The sequence below is a fragment of the Moschus berezovskii genome, chromosome 19, assembly GCF_049115385.1.
Source record: "Moschus berezovskii isolate FMDL1 chromosome 19, NW_MosBer_1.0, whole genome shotgun sequence".
NCBI classification, from domain to species: Eukaryota; Metazoa; Chordata; class Mammalia; order Artiodactyla; family Moschidae; genus Moschus; species Moschus berezovskii.
The window spans coordinates 51,792,101-51,812,441 of record NC_142478.1 but is presented as its reverse complement, the minus strand read 5'-3'; the positions used below and the strand labels follow the sequence as shown (position 1 = coordinate 51,812,441).

The following is a 20,341-nucleotide window of genomic DNA, read 5'->3' as shown; positions in this document are numbered from 1 at the left end:
TTCTTTGTGACCCCATGGACTGCAGCATGCCAGGCTTCCCTGTCCTTTGCTATCTTCTGGAGTTTGCTCAAACTCATGTCCATTGAATCAGTGATGCTGTCCAACCAGAGGATGAGATAGTTTAGTAGTAATACCAATGAAATATCATACCAGGGCTTCCCTGGTGGCTCAGCTGGTAAAGAACCCACCTGCAATGTGGGAGACCTGGGTTCAACTCCTGGGTTGGGAAGATCCCCTGGAGAAGGGAAAGGCTACCCACTCAAGTATTCTGGCCTGGAGAATTCCATGGACTGTATAGTCCATGGGGTCACAAAGAGTCGGATATGACTGAGCAACTTTCATTTTCACCTTCTTTCATGGCATTTCCTAGATATGCATACAGATTGGGCTTCCCAGGTGGCTCAGTGGTAGAGAATCTGCCTACCAATGCAGGAGATACAAGAGACGTGGGTTCAATCCCTAGATCAAGAATATTCCCTGGAATAGGAAATAGCAACTCACTCTAGTATCATTTCCTGGGAAACTGCATGGACAGAGGGGCCTGGTTGGCTCCAGTCCATGGTGTCTTGAAGAGTTGGACACGACTGAGTGGGCACACACATGCACACATATGTACACAGGTTGTCTGGGAGTTGCTGATGTTTCCAAGGCATTGTGAGGTTAACTCTCCAGGAGGAGAGTGGTATCCTGCTTTTAATGAGCTTCTGGGCCAATTGATGACACAGTGTGTGGATTGGCATTCGGAGCAATGGGAAAATGTAAGACGAAAAACTCTTGGTAGGCCCCTGTATCTCTGTGCCCGTAACCCTGCTGATAGGTAAACAGTATAGTCTTCCCCAACTTCCCCTGTCTCTTTCAGGTAACACACATGCTTTGCAGGGTGCTAGCAGTGCTTGGGCAGAAAGGACCTGCAGCCACACAAGCTTGAAAAAGATTCCTGTAATCAAAGGGAATTATGGCTCTTCCTGGACCTCAGAGCCCCATTACACGGGGACTCTGGGGTGGCGGTCGTAGGCAGAAGTTTCTCCCTACCTTCTATCCCGTTCATGTTGATATTGTACTGCTGGGGAAAGTCCACCTCTGACAGCTCTCCTTCCTCATGTGGACTGAGAACTTGGGTTCAGCCGAACAGCTGGCCAAAGCCTTGATGATGTCAAGCTGGGTCCTCAGTACATCATGTTTCCTGTGTTAACGATTCGTGTCGCATCCCTGCTGTGAATTCAAGCGGGAATGATTCCATGTTGGCATTAGGAAAATCTGCGGCTGACAGCCAGTTATGGGACAGAGCAGGGCCACAGGACCACAAGCATCAAAGGCTCAGCTTTGACCTTTGCCTTCGTCTGTTGGCGCTGCTCTCAGAGAAGATCACAGACTGGGTGCTTGTACAACAGATATTTATGTCCCCCAGTTCTAGAGATTGGAGGTCCCAGATCAAAGTACCTGTAGATTCAGTGTCTGGAGAAGACCCACTTCCTGGTCCATGAAGGACTGTCTTCTTTGTGTCCCTACATTGTGACCGCAGGGGAGCTCTCTGGCTTCTCTTTAATAAGAATGCTAATCTCATTCATGAGGACTCCCCCCTCATGACTTAATCACCCACCAAAGGCTCACCTCAAATACAGTTGCACTAGAGGGAATCAGCTTTCTTTATTTATTTTTTTTCCATTTCAAGGGCTTTATTTTTTTTTTTTGGTAATTAATTAATTTTTTATTGGAGGCAAATTATTTTACAATATTATATTGGTTGGTTTTGCCATTTTTATTTACCTATTCTTTAACTTGTAATTGTTTTGGCTGTGCCAAACACCTTAGTGGTGTCATGTGGGATCTTTGACATTTTTTTTGGCATATAAAGTCTTAGTTCAGGCATATAGGATCTAGTTCCTGACTGGAAATCAAACCCAACCCCCCTGCCTTGGGAGCATGATGTCTTAGCCAGTGGACCACCAGGGAAGCCCCAGGGTGTTAGCTTTTAAATATGAATTTTTCAGGGACACAGACATTCAGATGATAGTAGCCTCGATTCATTGGAGCAAGTATACCTAGCCTCCTTGAAAACATGACCATAAAACAGCTTTTCTCATCCTACATCCTTTAGTTTTAAAATAGCACCTCATGGTGTACCATTCTTGTGGTCCATGGAGCCAAGATTCTGCTTCATACACGGGTCAGTTTGTGTGTTTAGTTTCTAAAAGCTGCCATAACAAATTACCCCATACGTGGTGGCTTAACACGACAGAAGTGCATTCTCTCACGAGTTCTGGGGGCTGAAAGCCTGAAATCAAGTTCTTGGCAGAGTTTCTTCCTTCTGAAGGCTCCAGGGGAGAATCTGTCCTCTGCCTCTTGCAGCTTCTGGTGGCTCCAGACACTTCTCAGCATGTGGTTGCCTCACTCCCGTCTCTGCCTCCATCATCACCTGGCTTCTCCTCCTTCTGGCCCCTTTTCTCTGTGTGTCTTAAAGGACCCTCTTTAGGATCCACCTGTGTAAGCTTGGATGATCTCATCTTTTGAACCTTAATGACATCTGCAAAAACTCTTTTTCCAAATAAAGTCACATTCGCAGTTATCTGGGAAATGGATGTATCTTCTAGGGGGTCACTGTTCCATACAGTACAGGTCATGTCATCTTGAAAACTGCTGATGCTGCTAATAACAGCTTACTTGATTGGCCTCTTAGCTCCATTACGCGACTTCTTGGCATTGATGGATCATTCTGTCAGAAAACTCTAGAACTGAAGTCGCTAAACTGGAGTGAATATCAGTATGTTCTGAAGGGCTTAACCTGCCTGAGAATGAAATATAGATTACTTGGTCTGGCCCCACAGTCTGATCTGGCAAGTCTTGGGTGGGAATTTGTTCATTGGTAATGAATCTTAATGCCAATGCTGTTGGTCCAGGGACCCCACTATAAGAATCATTGCCAAATAGGTTTTCTCCTGGAGAGAATTCACCAACGTTCTGGACCCTGTGGTCTGTGTTCCTGGATAAGCCTCCAGTTCCCTAAATTGTAGCTCAAAGACTTGACTACCTTTAGCACACACTGTGATGCTCCAGAAAAGCATCCCTCCCACCAAGGATGCCATTGGTCCATAAGGATGTGATGTAGCCAGCTGCCAATGGCTCAGGTTCGATGGAGACACAATTTATTTGCAACAAAGCTGCAGAACAATGCTTCTTAAAGTGTGTCCGACTCTTTGAGACCCTTTGAACCATAGCCTGCCAGGCTCCTCTGTCCATAGGATGTTTTTCAGGCAAGAATACTGGAGTGGGTTGCCGTTTCCTCCCCTAGGGGATGTTCCCAATCCAGGGATCGAGCCCACATCTCCTGTGTCTCCTGCGTCTCCTGCCTTACAGGCAGATTCTTTACCCACTGAGCCACTGGGGAAGCCCTAAATTCAAGCACATTTTCTCAAGTAAGATTATATTGACAACAGAGGTAATATTTTGATATTTGTCAGAGTAATTAGAATGCCCGATGAGAACACTCATTGAAGTGGAGAAAATTTGACATACCTGGAAGGTAAATTATATAGCCAGCTGGTGACACTCAATGCAACCCCTTATTTTTGTTATGAATTCCAGATTTATGACTACGCCTCTCCTTTGAGCCATGGTCTGTTGAAAACTCCACAGTGGCAAGCTGCACAAATTGGTGAAAAATAGGAAATCTCAGGGAAAAAAACGAAAAACTACCCCTCTCTTGAAAACAGCAACTTGGTGTAAAACTCTAAAATCATCTGTGTCTCGGTTTTATGTTTGCGAGTGGTTGTCAGGCAGTGCCTTCTGTGGAATCCTTCTCCACTCAGGACAGTGGACTGTCCAGCTACCTTTCCACTAGAGCACAGGAGAGCCAAAATGAGGTCATATGGTAAGGAGCAGGAGGCAAGGAGGTGAGAATAAGGTAACAATTCTGCAGAGCAGCTGGGGGAAAAGCATGACAGAGTTTCAGTCACATGAACTTCATTTCCCACATTCAGAGCACGCAGCCAGCAGGTGGAGAAAGCGGGTAACACAGTCAGAAGACAAGGGGTGGGGCATCCAATCACAACAGCCCCCACCCCCTTCCACACGTCATTTCTTGGGCATCCAGGAAGTTACTTGCAGTTGTTTTTTTTTCCTGATTAAAAAAAGCTGAGGATAAACACAAAAAGCCACACACTGTATTTATTTCCATTCCATTTATACATAATCTTATTTATATCGTATGTCCAGAATTGAGAAATCCAAAGAAACAGAAAGTAAATTAGTGGTTGCAGGTGCCGGGAAGAGAAGCTGGGGGAGGGACCTGCTTGTAGACACAGGGTTCTTTTGCAGGGAGCGGGGGGTTGATGAAATGCTTTGGATAGAGATAGTGGTAAGAGTCGCATAATTCTGTGAAGACGTTAATGCACACTGCTGCTGCTGCTGCTGCTAAGGCACTTCAGTCGTGTCCGACTCTGTGTGACCCCATAGACGGAAGCCCACCAGGCTCCTCTGTTCCTGGGATTCTCCAGGCAAGAACACTGGAGTGGCTTGCCATTTCCTTCTCCAATGTGTGAAAGTGAAAAGTGAAAGTGCAGTTGCTCAGTCGTGTCCGACTCATAGTGATCCCATGGACTGCAGCCCACCAGGCTCCTCCATCCATGGGATTTTCCAGGCAAGAGTACTGGAGTGGCTTGCCATTGCCTTCTCCGTAATGCACACTGGCTATCCTTTAATATTGTGACTTAACACAGTGTATGTATTATACCTCTGTTTTCAAAAGTTGTTTAGGGGTTTCCCGGGTGGCTCAGTAGTTAAGCATCTGCCTGCCAATGTAGGAGACACCAGTTCAATCCCTGGTCTGAGAAGATTCCAGGTGCCACAGGGCAACTGAGCCCATGTTCTACAACTACTGAACCCATGCTCCACAGCAAGAGAAGTCACCACAATAAGAAGCCTCTGCACCGCAACTGCAGAGTAGCCAGCCTCTGCATTCCACAACTTGAGAAAAGCCCATGCAGCAACGAAGACTCAGCACAGCCATAAATAAATAAACAAAATTATGAAGAAGTTGTTTAGGCTTGAGATTATACTGAAGACCACTTTCTCCAGGAGGGAGCAAACTACAGAGAAAAAAGGCCAATAGCTCAGTCAAATCTTCTTTCTCTCTCTTTTTTTCTACATTTTTGTGGCTCTTTTCTTCAAACTAGTATCTCTTGAGGACATAATATGAGCAGGGTGAAAACAGTAGCAGCACGGGCTCAGGGGCTGCATATGTAACATCACTGAAGAGTCCTAGCTCTGCATGGATGTAGGTCTTGTGCATCCCATTCTACAGGTGAGCAGACTGAGGTACTGCCGGCCCAGGGCCCAGAGCTACCAAGTAAGCACATTGGGATTGACTGGGGTAATAGGAGGCTAGTTTTCTCTGCTCACTTCCACATCTTCCTTGTGACTCAGAAGCCTTCGAGGAGTCTCTGCCCTACCAGTAATTTTTGGTCTCTAACTTCATCTGAGCGATAAATCAAGCCGCCTTCTTGACCACGTGTTGGGAGTGAGCAGCTGAGTGCCTCCTGCCTCCCTCTTGGCAGGCAGCAAAGGGCAAACCACCTTTCCAGAGGGTCACTGATAAGCCCCACGCTCTTCCCTCAGTCACCGGTGCCTGGCACAGGGCAGCAGAAAAGGATCACCATTGATGAACTGACTTGGAACTGCAGCAGCGCAGTCACATGTCTGTGCCCACAAGATGCAGAGTTTGCATTCCTGGGATTGGGTAGCACTCCTGGCAAGTTTGGGGAAGGATCACATTCACACGGCTGCACGTCGAGATGCTCACATGTCAGAATGTGTGCCATGCGGAAGGAAAGTGAGGCCACGGAAGGACACTTAGTGACTCTGGGAGACTTTGAGGAGAGAGAGAGGATGAAGGAAGGAACATTTCTCATGGGGCTTGCAGTTGCCTCCAGCCTGGAAGCAGAACATGTTCTGTCGACATCATAAAATCATGTAGGGAAAAACCTGCTGTCTGATCTGATATGGAGGGTGCCTGTGAGCTACATTTAGTATTAAGGGGAAAAAAAACACAGGATTTGCTAAAAGTCTATCACGCTGTAACTCTTTAGATCTCAGCCTTAGCTGAGCTACAGGATCACTTAAGAAGCTGTATAAAAAACATTAGTGCCTTGTCCCCATGGCAGTGGATTCCTGATCCGTGAGTGTGGGGCCCAGGTGTCAGATCTTTAGATAAATCTGGTGTGCAGCCAGAACTGAGAGAAACACTGGATGTTTATATAATATAAGGATATAAATGTTGGGACTTCCCTGGTAGCTTGGTAGTAAAGAATCCGCCTGCCAATGCAGGAGACACAGGTTCGATCCCTGGGTTGGGAAGTTCCCCTGGAGGAGAAAGTGACAACCCAGTCCAGTATTCTTGCCAGGATAATCCCATGGACAGAGGAGTCTGGCAGGATACAGTCCATGGGATTGCAAGAGTCAGACACGACTGAGCAACTAAGCAGCAACAGAAAGGGTATATGTCATACTGTAATCCCTAAGTCAGGAACTTTATGATACTTTCCACGGTCTATAGCATGGATCTGATGCTGATGCTCTGACATGGAGCTGATGTAATGATAATAGAAATAAAGTGCACAATAAATGCAATGTGCTTGAATCATCCCAAAACCATTCCCCACCCATCCATGGAAAAATTGTCTTCCATGAAATTGGGCCTTAGTGCCACAAAGGTTGGGACTGCTGATGTATAGGACAGATTCTCAGTTATCCACTTAAATGCTAATAAATCCAAACCTGTACATAAAATGAAGCCTCACTTTCACTTTGATTTAGAATAGAACACTTTTATTTTCTCCGGGAAAATTAGTTTCCTGTTGGTAGTTTGCTGGTGTTTAACTGAAAGTCCATTGATGTATCAATTAGCTACTGCTGTGTAACAAACCCTCTTCCTCCACCCCACCCCCCGACCCACTGCCCCCCCCCCAAAAAAATCTCAGTTGCCTAAAATAGCATTTATTTGTTGTTTCTCACTGTGGTGAAATTTGGCTGGACAAGAAATTCGGTTGATATTGGCTGGCCTCCCTCTGACATCAGATGGGCAGATGCCTCTTGCATTATTTTTCTCCTCTGGAGGCCAGCAAGTTAGTTTGGGCATCTCTTGGCAATCTTGGAGCAGAGCAGACCACAACAGAGCAAGCAAAAGCCTCTGTGGCATCTTGAAGTAAAAGTCTGGAACTGGCTGTTCATCATTTCTACCTTGTTCTGTTAGAGCGGCTATGACCAAGGTCAGAGATGAGGAACTAGGAAAGAAACCACTCACCATTCACTCACTGGAAAGACACTGCAAACAACATGACAGGGCTACAGGAAGGGATAAAGAATTAGGCAAGCAATGCTGTCTAAACTATTCTGCCAACTAACGATGAAGAGGCTTTCTAAAAGGGAGGCTGCTCTTGGTCACACCATGATGAAGATTGGTGGGACTGTGCTCTTAAACAATGCATCTGTTTTGTTGTTGCTATTATTTGTTTAGAGGGTTTTGTTTTTTTTGTTTGTTTGTTTTTGGCTACACTGGGTCTTTGTTGCTGCAGACTTGCTCTAGTTGCAGGAAGCAGGGGCTACACTCTGTTTGTGGTGCGTGGGCTTCTCATTGTGGTGGCTTCTCTTGTTGCAGAGCATAGGCTCTAGCTAGGCAGCAGTAGTTGCAGGGCCTAGTTGCCCCTGTGGCATGTGGGATTGTCCCGGACCAGGGATCAAACCCTTGTCTGCTGCACTGGCAAGCGAATTCTTAACCATTGGACCACCAGGGAAGACCCTACAGGTCTGTTTTATCCAGAGAAGAAAATGATGGTGTGCTAAGACTAAGATACTTTCTTGCTATGTCTTCCAGCTTCTCGTTAGTCCTACAAGTGACATCTTACATCCCTGGGTGTCTGAGTAGCTCTTTCCAAAGTTGCCACAGTTTGCAGACTCGACTTGAAACCCAAACAGGTGAAGCATCTCTGGCAGAGAAAAGTAGGTCAATGCATCATTTCCTTCAAAGCCCACACACAGTACCACATGCAGATAGACACTTAATGAATGCTCATTCAGGATGATTACGACTGCATTTCCATCCGCAATTTAGCCATCAGCTGTTTATTGAAAAACACTGATTGTTTTTTTTTTCTTTTAATCTCTAAGCTCTTATGGTTCTTAAGGAAAAAAAATTGTGAAGCAAACTAGCAAAGGCTCACTTCCAACTCTTTTAACTTCAGGAGGAGACAGTGTGGCTTAACAAGGGAGTAATAGACAGGTGACCCCTTTCAGGGCAGAACTCCATCCTGTGTGTCGGTCCAGGGAGCACTCAAAAATGTTGTTTGCAGCTGTCTTACCCACAACTCTCCTTTTATCCCAGGGGCAGATTAGAGCATTCAGTTTCCACTCACCTTCTGCTTCTGACTCAACCTGAGACTTTCTTACCTGTTTTGTTCTTTGGGATGCTCTGGGTACCAGTTTGGAGCTCAGCTGCTGCTGCTGCTGCTAAGTCACTTCAGTCGTGTCCGACTCTGTGTGACCCCATAGACAGAAGCCCACCAGGCTCCCCCGTCCCTGGGATTCTCTAGGCAAGAACACTGGAGTGGGTTGCCATTTCCTTCTCCAACGTGTGAAAGTGAAAAGTGAAGTCGCTCAGTCGTGTCCGACCCTTAACGACCCCATGGACTGCAGCCTACCAGGCTCCTCCATCCATGGGATTTTCTAGGCAATAGTACTGGAGTGGCTTGCCATTGCCTTCTCCGTGGAGCTCAGCAGAAGGTGGTAAAACAATGCCTCAGCCAGCCATTAAACACACCAAGACAACTTCTGTCTCTAAATTAGAGCATGAAGGCAAAGGAACCTCTCAGTTATCTGCAAAACCTTTGGTCTCATGGAGGAATCAGACGCACAGATTCACTTAATCACGTCTACACTGCACTTCTTACTTGTATCACAAGATCTCACGATAGCGGCTGTAGTAGCTGATGATGGGGATGTTGGAGATGTAATCTATTTTCTCCATTTTTTGTGTGTGGCTATGAATTCTCATAATAACAAGATAAGAGGGAGATTGCATACATGCTGGCCTATGACAGTGTCCTTCAAGTAAATCCCAATCATTCAGCGTCTAAATACAGGGAATGTAGCATACTGGTTAAAAGTAGGGAGATGGACTTCCCTGATGGCTCAGTGGTAAAGAATCAGCCTGCCAATTAAGGAGATATGGATTCGACTCATGATCTGGGAAAATCCCACGTGCTGTGAAGCAACTAAATCCCTGCACTGCAACTATTGAGCCTGTGCTCTGGAGCCTGGGGACCACAACTAGTGAGTCCATGTGGTGCAACTACTGAAGCCTGAGCGCCTAGAGCTCCTGCTCTGCAACAAGAGATGCCACCACGCCCGTGGAGAGTAACTCCCACTTGCTGCAACTCGGGAAAACCCTGCACAGGAACAGAGACCCAGCACAACCAAAATAAATAAATAAAATTATATATATAAGTAGGGTTGGCAAACCATGGCCCATAGGCCAAATCTGGCCTGCCACCTGGTTTTGTACAGCCCGTCCGTCTAGTCAAGGCTATGGTTTTTCCCATGGTCATGTATGGATGTGAGAGTTGGACTGTGAAGAAAGCTGATTGTCAAAGAATTGATGCTTTTGAACTGTGGGGCTGGAGAAGACTCTTGAGAGTCCCTTGGACTGCAGGAGATCCAACCAGTCCATTCTAAAGGAGATCAATCCTGGGTGTTCATTGGAAGGACTGATGCTAAAGCTGAAACTCCAATACTTTGGCCACCTCATGCGACGAATTGACTCACTGGAAAAGACTCTGATGATGGGAAGGATTGGGGGCGGGAGGAGAAGGGGACGACAGAGAATGAGATGGCTGGATGGCATCACCGACTCGATAGACATGAGTTTGAGTGAACTCCGGGAGTTGGTGATGGACAGGGAGGCCTGGTGTGCTGTGATTCATGGGGTCGCAAAGAGCCGGACACGACTGAGCGACTGAACTGAACTGAACTGAACTGAGCTCAAAATGGCTTTTGCATCTCCAAATGATTTTTTAAAAATGGAAAGAAGATATTTTGTGACAAGTGAAAATTATATAGAATTCAGATTTTGGTGTCTATAAATAAGGTTTTACCCAGTCATGCTTATTTGTGATATGTTGGCAATGACTGCTTTCACGCAGTGAGGGCAGAATTTAGTAATGGCAGCAAAGAAACCTTAAATATTTATTGTCTGCCACTTTGCAGGAAATGTTGGCTGACTCCCATCTAACAGCATAAATTCAGAAACCAGACTTGCTGGGACAAGCCTGACTCTGCTAGTTACTCACAGTATGACCTTGAATTCCTCTGTACCTCAGTATTCCTTTCTATACAATGGGAATGATGATGACGATCTCATCACGTCCTTCTCACATGAGAATATTGTAAGGATAAAAAAGAGCTAATATATTCTAAGGGCTGTAAATAGCGCCTTATACATAAAAGTGACCCTTTCAGGGATGGAAAAATTCGACCAGGAAAACCTTTGATGGAAGAAGTCTGATCCAAATCCCCTCTTTGACCTTCCTCCCAGAATTCATGGACAGTGGGACCTAGCTTATCTGATACAGTTCTGCTTCCATGATCATTCTATTTAGACCTTCCTTGCTGAATCTGTATTTCCTCTGTTTCTGCAGCTGGGGAATTGGGAAGTTCTCACTCTCTGCTAGGCCTCTAGACCCAGTGAGTGCAGAAACTGAAGCTTTCCTGGGATGCCCACAATAAAGTGAGAGGCAACCTCTCTTCTTTGAGAGCCTCATCAGAGCTGAGTTTCTGGCACTCCCAGGCACTCCCTAGATTACCATTCAGGGTACAGATCTGTCATCTTGGTCAAGGGTATGGACCTGACCAGCCTCCTGAGCAGCCTCCAATCCACATGGAATCAGGCTGGCAGGAAGAGAATAGATCCTCCTTGTTGGCTTAGAAGGGGTGGGAACCAAACTTAGGTTTTTTTATCACTGCTCCCAACTCCACCCTTGTGCTGGGCAAATAGTCAATTTTTAAAAAAAACTTTTTATTTTATATTGGGGCTCCAAAATCACTGTGGACAGTGATTGCAGCCATGAAACTAGAAGACGCTTGCTCCTTGGAAGGAAGGCTAGACAGTATATTAAAAAGCAAAGACATCACTTTACTGACAAAGGTACATAGCTGTGGAACCAGGTTGGCAGGAGGAGGATGCCCATGCCTGTGGGAGAAAACGGGAAGAGAATTTTTCATGCTTGATTCAAATTGTTTGAGCAAGAATGACTCAAGTGCATCCATCATCTTTCAGCCAGTTATTCATTGGAAAAGGCTTCAGTTCTTTGAAAAGGGTCTGTGAATATATCCTCCCTGTCTGCTCAGAAGGGGTAGGGCCCAAACCTGTATTGTTTATCACTGTTCCCAGTTCCCAGCCTTGTGCTGGGCAAATAGTAGATTTTTTAAAAGCCTTTTATTTTGTATTGCGGCTCAAAAATCACTGTGGGCGGTGACCGAATCCATGAAATTAGGATACATTTGCTCCTTGGAAGGAAAGCTATGACAAACTTAAACAGCGTATTAAAAGTAAAGACATCACTTTACCGACAAAGGTCTATAGCTGTGGAACCAAGTCAAAGCTATGGTTTTTCCAACAGTTATGTACAGATGTGAGAATTGGACCAAAAGAAGGCTGAGTGCTGAAGAATTGATGCTTTCAAATTGTGTTGCTGGAGAAGGCTCTTGAGTGTCCCTTGAGCTGCAAGGAGATCAAACCAGGCAATCCTAAAGGAAATCAACGCTGAAAATTCATTGGAAGGACTGATGCTGAAGCTGAAGCTCCAAAACTTTGGCCACCAGATGTGAAGAGCTGACTCATTGGAAAAGACCCTGATGCTAGGAAAGATTGAAGGCATGAGGAGAAGGGGAATGAAATAGTTGGATGGCATCATCAACCCAATGAACATGAGTTTGAGCAAGCTCCGGCATATGGTGAAGGACAGAGAAGCCTGTCGTGCAGCAGTCCATGGGGTAGCAAAGAGTCAGACACGACTAAACAACTGAAGAGCAATACACTTTAAAAGCCCACAGAGCCCTCTTACTTGCAGGACCTCCCCTTGATCTGGCAGAAGGAGCCCTTAGCTGTTATCTTAGTACTTTTCTGATGTTATTATTACTACTGTTGATATTACTTTAATAATTATTGCCATTGCAGCCATGATAGAAGCTTTCTTTACTCTAGCAATGAGGCATTTAAGCATCCAGATACCCATCCAAGGACTTTGCAGGTAACTCAGTGGTAAAAAAACCCACCTGCTAATGCAGGAGATGCAGGTTCAATATCTGGGTCAGGAAGATCCCCGGAGGAGGAAATGGCAACCCACTCCAGTATTCTTGCCTAGAAAATTCCATGGACAGAGAATTCTGGTGGGCTACAGTCCATGGGATCCCAAAGAGTCAGACACTACCGAGCATGCACACAGTATCCATCCAAGCAGAATTAACCATGCACAAGCCTGTGTTCCATTAGCAGTGGAGAGCCCCAAGTTTTCCACAGTGGCCTTCTTCAATGTCCTGAGCATGGGGACCCTTATTTCTTGGGGAGTGTTATGCCTCTCTCATTTCCCAGCACAGAGCCTTGCACAGAACAGGAGCTCAACGTATCTGGATATGTGGATGGATAAGTGAGCACGGGAAGAAAGGGCAGAGTGAAAAATTATGTTCACTCCAGGGGAGGAACAGCAGCTAAGGGGGTCCCCAGTTTATCTATGCACTGAAGGAGTCTAGAAAATGCCCCCCACCCTTGAAAAGCCCTGCAGACATACCATGTGGGTTTCCCTGCACCATCACTTAGCTGTGTGAATGTCAGCAAGTTCCCTACTCCCCGAGCCTTTGTACCCCTGATTGTAAAATACAGTTGCTATGAGGAGCATTGGGATAGGTATTCAGAGTCTGACCCAGTGTAAGCTTTTTTTTATTGGAATATAATTGCTTTGCAATGCTGTGTTAGTTTCTGCTGCACAACAAAGTGAATCAACTATATGTGTACATATATATACCCTCCCTCTTGGACCTCCCGCCCACCCCACTATACCTCTCCTGTAGGTCATCACAGAGCACCGCGCTGAGCTCCCTGTGCTACACAGCAGCGTCCCACTAGCTGTCTGTTTCACGCATGGTAGTGTACCTATGCCAGGGCTGCTCTCTCAATTCATCCTCCCCCGTGTCTGCATGTCCCTTCTTTGTGTCTGCGTCTCTATTCCTGCCCTGGAAATAGGTTCATCAGTACCATTTTTCTAGATTCCATATATATGCGGTAATGTACGATGTTTGTTTTTCTCTTTCTGAATTGGGTGAGAGTAAGCTTTGCGGAGGTTGTTTGTTAAATACATTTGTGTGAATCAAAGCCATGATTAGCGGAAATCAATAGCTCCTAAGAACGAGCCAATGGTTACTCATGGGGCAGGTGCTACAAACTGCTGGGTGTATGATGGGCTCAAGGATGTACGTACCACACAGGGAATATAGCCAAGATTTTGTAATAACTGTAAATGGAAAGTAAACCTTAAAATTGTGTAATGTAAAACATTTTGAAAATTAAGAAAAGCAAAGGTCATAAATAATCAAAACTCATCCCTTCCCAATAATAATTCTGTAGATAAATGTCCTCCATGAGCTTGAGATGGTTACATTTGTTGTATCCAAATAGGGGAGAAAATAATATGCTTCCCAAATCCCTTCCCAGCTCTGGGTCAGTACCTTATGTTGGCAGTCTGAACTCCATTGTTGTTGTTTAGTCCCTGTTTAGTCTGACTCTTTGCGACCTCATGGACTGGCCCACCAGGCTCCGCTGTCCTTGGGATTTCCCAGGCAAGAATACTGGAGTGGGTTGCCATTGCCTTCTCCAAGGGATCTTCCCAGCCCAGGGATTGAACCCAAGTCCCCTGGATTGGCAGGTGGATTCTTTACAGCTGAGCCACCACGGAAGCCCCCTGAACTCCATTGTGCTGGGAATTACATGACAGAAATTAACAAATACTGCAGAAAGGCAAGACGTTGGTCCGCTCCCCAGCCCCCTACCCGGTCCCCCTTCAGAGAGCCGGTTGTTAAACTTTAGCAGCACACCACTGGAGGAAGTTGTGCTGATTCCAGACTGTTCTCTTTCAAATGCAGAGACCCAGAGGGAAGGACATTTTAAGCTGCTTTCCCCATTAACTTCTCAGTGTGAGCAATTTTATCAGATCGCAGATGTGGCCAAGGTTTTGAACTTGGGCGGAGGCAGAGAGAGAAGTAGAAGGACTCCCGCCAGAGACTGTGGCTCTAGGGAAGAGCTTCAGTGGGGGGTGATGTGGGAGCAGGGTGATGTGGGAGGCAGGTGGCAAATGGGCTTTGCAGATTTCCCAGGAGCTTGCTGACCCCCGCGGGCCATCACATGTGTTCCTGAAGTCCCATTATTCCTGCATGTTGGTTGTCTCTCCCACCCAGACCTCCACCTGCTCACAGTCCCTTATTTCGTCTTGAAATGGTTCTTCTTGTGGAAGATAGAATACCAATTCTCAAATATTAAAAAAGCTATTGTATAGGAAACAAAATAGCCATGGAAAGAGGTTTCCAAAAGAGAGCATTCAGTTCAATTAACGAGAGACTTTTTAGTAGCTAGAGGTGAACTCCCAGGAAACAGACTTTCTCCTAAAATTCATTGTTGTTCAGTTGTTAAGTCATGTCTGACTCTGCAACCCCATGGACTCCAGCACACCAGGCTTTCCTGTCTTTCCCTCCTAAAATAAACATCTTCAAACAGTTGGAGCAGAACCCCTGGACCATCAGAAGAGGATCCTGGAGAAGACATCTGGGCTTTGAGACTGGCCTCATATATTGTGCTAAAGCCACGTTCTAAGTCTAAGACAGTGGTTCCCAGGTTGAGGTGGGGGCAAATTTGCTCCCCAGGGGAAATTTGAAATGTCTGAAGATGTTTTTGGTTGTCACAGTGCTGCTGGCTTCTAGTAGGTAGAGGCTGGGGGTGGCAGAGTGGGGATGCCAAAGTCTTACAAAGCACAGGAGGCTCCCACAGCGACAAAGGACCCCATCCCCAAATGTCAGCAGTACCAGGATTGAGAAGTCTGCTCTTCTCTCAAGCCTTTATAGGATGACGCAGAAGAATTTTGTGTTCCCAAACTGTTGATTCTCAAGCAGAAACAGACTCACAAACACAGAAAACAATCTTATGGTTACCAAAGGGGAAAGGTGGGAGGGGAGGGCTAAATTGGGAGTTTTGGACTGCCATATATCCATTCCTATATATGAAATAGATAACCAACAAAGCTTACCATATAGCACAGGGAACTCAGCTCAATATTCTGTGATGACCTAAGTGGGAAAAGAGTTTGAAAAAGAACAAATACACGTATCTGTATAACTGAATCCCTTGGCTGTACACCTGAAAGGAACACAAGATTATTCATCAACTCCACTCCAATATAAAATTTAAAAAATGTTAAAACTTTTGATTCACTCCTTTTCCATCATCCTGCCGAATCCCATTAAGGCACTGATGGAAGGGGAACAGATTTCTCAGGGTGGCAAAGCCTTTTCCCATTCTCCCTCCTCCTCCTTTTGCGTTTTATCCACTCTTCCTTTTATAGCAACTGTATATCATATTTATAGCATGTAACATTTCAAGGTTACATCTGAGATGTCAAGTCAAAAAAAAAATGGCCTCTCCCTGCACCCTTTGAGATTTATCTTCATTTGAGAAGACAGAGATTGACACATTGTGGGTCCGTTTCATTTTAGAATTAGGACAACAGGATGATTCATGAAGATAGAGTCCACCCAGCTGTACCTTCTAGACCTAGAATCTTGTCAGGTTGGCTGCATGGAGAAGCCATTGTAGACACACCTGGTTGTTTTATATTCCGTGGTCTTGTAACAAAGTATTACTATTTCAAAGGTCCTTGTCACTTTGATCTGGAGCCCTGGGTGAAATTATCTGAGTTTAGAAACCACAGCCTTAGTGGGGCACGTCTGTCTTCAACTTTCCAAGACTGACACCATTGGTGAGTGTGTCAGGATATGGAGAAATCAAATATTTCTCAAGTAGAAGAAAAGTCATTCAGGGAACACACAAAACTAGACACTCAGAATGAAAATAAATTGGGTGGAAATGGACCCAACATGTATCTACAGGTAAAGAGGCTAAGAGTCATCCATCCCAACAAATAAGGCAGCTTTCCTCCTAGACATTTAGCCTAATGGATTTTTCCAAATCCTTGCCTTGCAGATTCTGTAGGTCAGGAAGACTGAAAAGACTTACTACTTCGGTTTCCTTGACAACATACCTGCCTTCTTTCTTTCTCCTTCACCTTTTTATATTCTTAAACCACCTTTGAAGAAACAATGACAACTAAATTATGCTATGGGAGGGGAGGTTTGGACAGGGAGAGCCCCTCACTCCTTGGAAAGCCTAGGGGAAGTTTTGGCTACCACTCGATCTCATTGTGTGAACTGAGTGTTTGCAGAGAATTTACCACACCTGCTAAGATAATTGTAGATTTGCCAGGGTGTATTTTTAGATGCTTTAGATACACATGAGTGTGTGCACATACTCAAGTCAGCACTTTCAGTGCTGGAACTGGTGTGAAATCCAAGAAAAAAAGAATATCAAGGAGCCATCATGTTCCTGAGGGTGTGAATTTCTCCTCTGGTCTGGAAACTTACTACAAACCCAGTTGACAGCAACAGGGAGGAAGAAGGCATCAGGACATTCTAAAAGTGCAGGAGGCACTTTGTGAGCTTATGAACTGTAGCCAGCCAGGATCCTCTGTCCATGGAATTTTTCAGGCAATCATACTGGAGTGGGTTGCCATTTCCTTTTCCAGGGGACTGTCCCAACCCAGGGATAGAACCCTGGTCTCCTGCATTGCAGGCAAATTCCCTACCATCTGAGCCACCAGGGAAGCCCTTAGGAAGCGCAGGTCAGGGCAACTTCTGGGCTGACTGCCTTGCCTTGCTCGGAGCTGGGATGTAATGCCTTATTGATTAGTTTCCTGCAGTGGCCATGGGTCTGGCATGGAGCCGGTATCTGGTTCCATGGAGCTCAGTGAGCTTTCCCTCCTATGTTTCCCCTACACCTCCTCCTGGTTCTGATGAGTCCCTTAATATTACTCTTTCGAAGGCATTTATTTCACCCCCTTCCCTGATTTCCTTTGTGATGTTGTTCTAGCTCTCAAATGGAGAATTCAACCGGAATCGAACTACTTTTTAGCAATTTCATATCAACTAGGCAAGAATGACCTACTTTTATCTCTCTTTAGACTTTGGAATAGTCTTTAAAAAAAAATAAACATGATGAATAAACAGTGAAATGCATAGATCTTGAGTACCTCATATAAACCAGTTTTGACAACTGCTAACCAAAACATGAAGCTTCCCTGATGACTCAGCAGTAAAGAATCTGCCTGCCAATGCAGGAGACACAGGTCGGGAAGATCCCCTGGAGAAAGAAATGGCAACCCACTCCAGTACTCTTGCCTGGGAAATCCAGAGGAGCCTGGTGGGCTACAGTCCGTGGGGATCACAAAAGAGTCAGGACGTTTAGTGACTAAAAAAAAAAAACAACAAAGACAGAATCTTTTGTTGTTGAAGTAGAGTTGATTTACAATGTTGTTTTAGTTTCTGGTGATTCTGTTGTATGATCCTATTTAATATTCTTTTCCATTATGGTATCCCAGACCACCTGACCTGCCTCTTGAGAAACGTGTATGCAGGTCAGGAAGCAACAGTTCGAACTGGACATGGAACAACAGACTGGTTCCAAATAGGAAAAGGTGTACGTCAAGGTTGTATATTGTCACCTTGCTTATTTAACTTATATGCAGAGTACATCATGAGGAACGCTGGGCTGGAAGAAGCACAAGCTGGAATCAAGATTGCTGGGAGAAATATCAATAACCTCAGATATGCAGATGACACCACCCTTATGGCAGAAAGTGAAGAGGAACTCAAAAGCCTCTTGAGGAAAGTGAAAGAGGAGAGTGAAAAGGTTGGCTTGAAGCTCAACATTCAGAAAACAAAGATCATGGCATCTGGTCCCATCACTTCATGGGAAATAGACGGAAAAACAGTGGAAACAGTGTCAGACTTTATTTTTTTGGGCTCCAAAATCACTGCGGATGCTGATTGCAGCCATGAAATTAAAAGACGCTTGCTCCTTGGAAGGAAAGTTATGACCAACCTTGATAGTATATTAAAAAGCAGAGACATTACTTTGCCAACCAAGGTCCGTCTAGTCAAGGCAATGGTTTTTCCCGTGGTCATGTATGGATGTGAGAGTTGGACTGTGAAGAAGGCTGATCGCCGAAGAATCGATGCTTTTGAACTGTGGTGTTGGAGAAGACTCTTGAGAGTCCCTTATACTGCAAGGAGATCCAACCAGTCCATTTTAGAGGAGATCAATCCTGGATGTTCATTGGAGGGACTGATGCTAAAGCTGAAGCTGCAATACTTTGGCCACCTCATGCGACGAGTTGACTCACTGGAAAAGACTCTGATGCTGGGAAAGGTTGGGGGCGGGAGGAGAAGCGGACGACAGAGAATGAGATGGCTGGATGGCATCACCGACTCTGTGGACATGAGTTTGAGTGAGCTCCGGGAGTTGGTGATGGACAGGGAGGCCTGGTGTGCTGTGATTCATGGGGTCGCGGAGAGTCGGACACGACTGAGCGACTGATCTGATCTGATCTGATGGAATATTGACTATAGTTCTCTGTGCTGTACAGTAGGACCTTGTTGTTTATCTATTTTATATATAGTGGAAAAGGAAATGGCAACCCACTCCAGTGTCCTTGCCTGGAGAATCCCAGGGACGGGTGAGCCTGGTGGGCTGCCCTCTATGGAGTCGCACAGAGTCGGACACGACTGAAGCGACTTAGCAGCAGCAGCAGCAGCAGCAGTGTGTATCTGCTAATCCCAAACTCCTGATTTATCCCCATCCCCACCCTGCTTTTCCTTTTGATAACCATAAATGTGTTTTCTATGTCTGTGATTCAGATTCTGTGTCATAAATAAGTTCATTTGTGGCATATTTTAGATTGCACAAATGTGATATTGGATATATTTGTCTTTCTCTTTCTGACTTCACTTCATAGGATAATCTCTAGTTCCATCCATGTTGCTGCAAGTAGCATTATGTCACACTTTTTCTGGGTAAGTAATATTCCATTTCAAGACACAGAGCTTTTCACATCACTCCAGAAAGCTCCTTCATGCCGCTTTGTAGTCAATGCATGCTTTCTCTCTTAGAGTTAATCAGAATGGGTCTGATGTCTGGCTCCATGGGTCAGTTTTTCCTGCCCATAGAATTCCACGTCCATGGCGTCAGACCATCCGCACCCTCTGTGTGTGGCTTCTCTCAGTCAGTGTGATGTTGTTTTGGTCCACCATCTTGCACGTATCAGCAGGTCATTCCATTTTACTGCTCAGTACTATTCCACTGTGTGGATGGACCATGGAAACCCAGACCGTTTCTAGTTTTGGCTATCCTGAGAGAACCTGAAATAGTCTTTTAGTTGGTTTCCCTACACCTACACCAACTTCTTCCTTACTGTTTAGACTCTGTCCACAACACAGGAGGGAAAGTGAGTCTTTAAAATAGTAATATTAAAATATCTGATTATGCTACTCCTCTGCTTAAAATCCTCCCAGACCTCCTCATCTCACTCAGACAAGCAAACCTAAAATCCTTTCCATAGCCAACCTAATCTGGTCTCTCACATGGGTCCGACCTCATCTCCTACTGCTCTCCATCTAGCTTACTCTGTGCCATCTGCAGTGACACTCTGGCCATTATGTGTTAGCAGACCAGGGAGGTTTCTACCCCAGGACCTTTGTGCACGCTATTCTTTCTGCCAGGAATGCTCTTTTCTCATAGAGCCACAGGACTCACCCCCTCCTGTCATTCAAATTTCAGCCTATTAGAGAACTCTTCTCTGACAACACCATCTGAAATGGACTCCACTGGCCTTTCTGTCTAGACCGTCACTGTCCATAAAGTAACCACTAGCCACACTTCTCTAATTAAATTAAAACTACTTAAAGTTTAAAACACAGGTACTCCATTGCAGTAGGTACATGTCAAGTGTTTAGCAGCCTCATGTACAGTGGTAGACAGATAAATGTTTACAACTGACTGTCTCCTGGGGAAAAAACAAAGTCCTGATTTGTAGCACTTGCCAATTCACATGGTGTAAATACTCTCACCATAGTTGATGGCTGTATATATGGAATATTACTCAACCGTATAAAAGAATGAAACTGAGCCATTTGTAGAGATGTG

At 45.2% G+C, this 20,341-nt stretch overlaps 1 protein-coding gene across 1 annotated transcript in view; it reads left to right on the top strand.

The window, feature by feature from the left end:
* The window catches only part of TMEM132C (transmembrane protein 132C), a 462,471-nt gene that overhangs the window by 213,312 nt on the left and 228,818 nt on the right, over positions 1–20,341 (top strand). The gene's annotated exons all lie outside the window — the stretch shown is intronic.